Here is a 5365-nt window from a genome sequence, read left to right on the forward strand (position 1 = left end):
GAAACAGATTTTAGCGTATAGTCTATGTCGGGATCCGTGCTCCAAGGCCCTTTCTGTGCCATTCTAGCTCATCTTCCCTTTTGTGTTATGAATCATTATCAACCCCATTCTATGGCTGAGAACATGAGGCCAAAGACCTTTAGGTGAATTTGCTGGTTGCAATAGTAGAATTAGGATTAGAATGTAAATCTGACAGATTCAAAGCTCTCCATGACTCGTGACATTTATTTTCATTCATTCGCTCTCTCTCTTTCACTCCTTAACCTTTACCCTCACCCTCGCCCACCCTCACTTTCACTATTTCCAAAACTCCTCTGGATTCTTGGCTCTCCTCATTGTTCTCAGGAAGCTGAGATGGCTTCAAAAGGATAGCAAAACCTCTCGACAGCGAGTCTAAGTTCAGGATGAATCAAGGTTGCTCATGTTGCAGGTGGAAGCAAGGATCAGATTTTGCAGCAGCTGCTCTACAGCTGGAAGAAGGGCTACCCCGGGACTCTGTCCGCAAGTATGGCTACTTGATGGTGCCAGGTGCAACAAATAAAAACGCAGCTGTTACAGGAGAGGGGAGCCAGCAGGCACCCAAAGCCAGGATCCAGGCAAGCGGCAAGTGTGTCCTCTGCTTTCCACAGGTCGCCAGATGAGGACAATGGTGGATTCTGCCAAAGGTTCAGCTCCATGTGTTTGTGGGTAGCACATTCCTGAGTCCCTGCACGCTTGTTTCGGGCTGGAAAAATGATCAAGGGTCCACAAGAGGGGACCTGGAGCCCAGGCAGAGCCAATCACAGGCTCACTTGGCTACAAGAAGCAGGTAGAGCAAGGACAGCAGGGAGGACAGGATAAAGAAAAGGTGAGGCAATTCAGACTTGTGCAAGGGCCAGGGCAAGCCTTTTTTTGGCTTCTGCCCAGGCATGCCACCCCAGATTCCAGATTCCATTTCTCTGCTGCTCTTTTGGAGACTGAGTGGAAAAATTCCTGTTTTCCCTTACAAGTATACAAAGCTTGTTCCTGCATTCATAAGAGCTTTATTATCTCTGCAGTTTGGGAACCAGTGCAATTCCAAATCAGCTAGAGAGAAACCGGCAACTCAGGAAATGAGTAGTTCTTTCTCCCATCACTTGCCGGTGAATTTTCAGGTCATTAAAAAACAGTACGCTCTGTCTTCATTTACTCCATCACATGAGGTCTTAACACACCTCACTGTCTAGTGCTCATTAATACTGCTAAGGAGCATTTACGGAGTATTTAAAATTGGCTCGCTCTTTCTCTCTGCTCATTCCCTATAGTGCAGTCCAGTTTCTGGAATGAAGCACGATCAATAAACACATTCTTTCTGTCTGTTGAGACTTTCTGTCTTCCAATTAGGAGAGAGGCACGAAACATGTTGCTTTATTATATGGAGACAACAGTCAATTTTGGCTTGATGCTGAGTGGGAAATGCTGATTTTTCAGATGTTTGTATAACAGAAACAACAAAGCATCCACTTGGAAAGCAATAGGATTTTTCTTAGCCAAACTACACACGAATGGGCTCTTTCAGCAGCCTAAGGAAGGAGGAAAAGAGCAAGAATATGAGCCCCGAGGGACAGCAGCAAATATTCTCCCATCCTGGTCTGATGATCCAAAGTGAGTGGCAGCACAGAGACCTGTAAGATGCACTCCCTGTCTCTGGGTTATTAAAACCCTGCCTGGCCTAGGAGAGTTATCAAGTCCCCGTGTAGCACGGATCTTTTGTCTGAGATCTTTTGTCTGCTGAGATGCATACACCACCATCTGAGCTGCTGTTCTTCAGCTTTTCCACTGAAACCTGAAATGTAAATCCTCTTGAATCTTCACATTTTAAACACCATGAACAGGCCTTCTCGTTTCCCAGAAGACATTGTTTTGGACTCTTTGGGACTACAGACTTTCAACTAAAAGGTTGGAGGAAGGTTAGGGAATGCCTCATGCTCGTGGTGCGTTGCTAACATGAATGCATTAGGAGTAAGAATTGGGAGGAAGAAGGGGAGGATGAAAGGGAGAAAAGAAAGAAGGGCAACGATAGAAGGAGGGAAGAAACACCATATTGGCCTGAGAGTCAGGAAATGGGTTTTACTCACAACTTGCCAATTATTAACTCAATGACACAGGGCAAGACGTTCTCTCCTTGTTTGGATAGAAAACAATTGAAAACTAAATCCTAATGAGTTTTTATCACAGGTGTGTAATATGAAGGTCAAATAGGAAGATGAATATGAAGGCTCTTTATCACCAGTGTAACCTAAATAAAATTGGGCCTCCTTGAGGCCAGTCTCAGCACAAAGTTATTAAACACTAATCCCCCTCCCCAAAATTTTAAAAAGCGATGTACATTTTCATTGAATGATTCTAAAGAGATGGCAAGGAGAATTTATACCATACAACATGGCAAATCCTCTTAAAAGAGCTCCTCGAGCATCTCTTTTCTCAACATCTCTTTCTTCTTTGTACCTGTTCAATTATCTCTCTTGCCTTCAAACAGTTCATCCCATACTGACCACATCTCTCACTGTTCCCTTCTCTTTAACCCCTTCCTTCAGCTTTCTAGATAAGTTTCATCCCAATAAACTGTTTCGTGTGTTTACTTGTGTAGAGAAATCTACTTCCTCTTCTTTTAGCTTCGTTGGCTCAGCCTCTCTACCCATTACCCTGATGTAACCAACAAACACCAATTAGTTTAGTAGTGTCAACATGACATTCTTAAAAGCTGGGAGCATGAAAAAATTGTGGTCGCAAACTTTTTGTGTCTACTCTTCATTAGACTTTTAATACAAGATTGTCATCTAACAAAATCTGATTATAACATAGGTCACAATAGCATGAAATCAGTGGCACTGAGATCCAAGTTGGGTTGATCAGCTGTTGAGATCCCATCTGTGTGAGGCTATAAGGATGATGCTATAGTCTTAGCAACAGAGACCTCTCGCTGTATCATTAAAAACCTAAATTAAATGGGTCAAATCGGCCCCTCAAAAATTCAGTGTTCCCAGAAGACTTGCCCTTACATGTTGCTCTGGCCTCACGGTTCCATTAATATCACTTAGCAGGTAAGGAAATAGAGATCAGGAAAGGTAATGAACTTACTCACATCCTTACTAAGTGGCAGAGTTGAGCGTTAAATCTACATGTCAGATTCTGAAGTCTTTGATGCCTCACCAGTGTTTAAATTATAGCCCCTACTTTTCGTCTCTGCCTCTCTGTATGTCCCCCTTCCAGAGAGAGTCCTATATCTAGTTTTGAATCCACTCCAAGGTAATCCTTACATACAGATGGATTTGGTTTATGGCATGTGATTTGATGGGTTGCCCTAGCCACAATTTACCTCCACGTGACTTACAAAAGCTTCTGAAATATCTGTAACTTGTGTCTTTCCTTTGGGTTAGACAGGGCCATAAAATATTCAGAACTTTTGCTCCAGCTTCTCACATGGGTATCACTAACTGATAATAGTAGACTTTTCTGCCAAGCCCAGGAGAGGTACTAGAATGCTTCTCATCAATGAACTCTAGGAAGCCAGTGCCAATTATATGAGATAGCAGTTGAGAAGAAACCTATTTGCCTGAAACTAAGACACTAACTCCCCAGTGAAAATGCATATAAGTTACCTGTCAAGAACTTATTTTGATATGATTGATGGTGCCTTCTTTAGAGAAAGCTTTTCGTCTCCTGGCTTCTGAGACATCACACTCTCCTTGTTTCCCTCTATGTTTGCCACTCTGCCTCAGGTTCCCTCTCTGGCTCCTCTTCATCATCCTAATCTCTGTTAATACCGTCAGGTCCTGCTCAGGGCTCCCTTACCTCTCTATCTACACACTCTCCTATGCAACCATCAAGTTCCCTGGTTTAGACACTTTAGTCCCAAAGTGTCAATGGATCCCAAATCTAGATCCCCCATGCAGATTTATTCTCAATCCCAGATTTAGAAGTCATAGATATCTCAAACTTGATATGATGAAGGGAAGGCTTCTAGATTTTCTTTCCAACATTCTCGTTCTCCATCTCAGTGAAAAGACTCATTATCTTTCTAGTGGTTCAAGCCAAATCTCTCACTTTCCCTCATCACCATGTCTAATCCTGAAACAATTCCCATTGTCTTTATTCCATGACCTTTATTCCAAATTCATCTATTTTTTTCTATCTTCTCAACCACTATTTCAGTCCAAGTCAGGAACACCTTCCATCTGACTCCTGTGATGGCATTCTAACGAGTCTCCCTGCTAGAACTCTTGCTCCTCTCAACCTAATCTCCATACATCAGCCAAATGATCTTTTCAAAATGTAACATTAACACACCAACCTTGTTCATAAAATCTGCAATGGATCTCGTTTGGCCTGGCTTTTGGAAACTTTATGTCATTGATTTACTTCTTATACTTCCAACTTTACCTCCTACATGTCTCTCATTTTTCACATTATAATTTGACCACACTGATCTTTCTATTATTTCTTGGAAAAGCCAAACTGTTTCTGCCTCGGGGCCCTTGTCCTGGCTGTTCCCTTTACCTGATATGTTTTCCCTAAAATCTTCGTAGGGAGAATCCTTTTTGTCATTCATATGTCAGTTTATGAGTTTGCTCTTCTGAGAAGGTTTTCCTGACCACTCAATCTAAAGTAGCCATGTGTATTTCCTGGCACTGATTGCCACAAAATGGGTGGCTTAAAGCAACAGAAATTAACTCTCTTGAAGTGCTGGAGGCCAGAAGACAGATATCAAGGTATCGGTAGGGGCACACTGGTCTTAGGGAAGAATCCTTTTTTGCATCTTCCAGCTTCAGCGGGGGTTAGGCATTCCTTGGTTCATACCTGCATCATTCCAGTCTCTGCCCCTGTGGTCCCACTGCATTCTCCTGTCTCAAAACTCCCTCTGCCTCTGTTATACAGACACATGTGACTATATTTAGAGATCACCTGGATAATCCTAGATGAACTCCTTCTCTCAAGACTCTTAATTTGATTACATCTTTTGTCATATAAGTAATATCCACAGGTTCCAGGAATTAGGACTCGGATATATCATTTTGGAGCCCAACATTCAGCTCTACCATGCAAAACATACTGTTTAACACTTACTGGTATTGTCCTCATTTATTTCTATATCATTTGTCCGTTAGGTTAATCCCTGGCTCTCTGCCACATCATAAGCATCATGAGAGCAGGAACTATGCCTGCCTTTCACTCTGATGTTAAAAACAGTGCCAAGCACATGTTTTAAATGGCTGCATTGAGGATTAAATTAAGCCAATAGCTTTTAAACATATTTATTTATTTGCTTTATAAACCTATTTGTTCAAATGCAGAAGCCAAACAGGTAGACTGAGGTGAGTGGGAAGCTGACCTCTTGTGTTTGAAA

This window comes from Pteropus alecto, unplaced genomic scaffold (genome assembly GCF_000325575.1).
Source record: "Pteropus alecto unplaced genomic scaffold, ASM32557v1 scaffold75, whole genome shotgun sequence".
Lineage (NCBI taxonomy): Eukaryota > Metazoa > Chordata > Mammalia > Chiroptera > Pteropodidae > Pteropus > Pteropus alecto.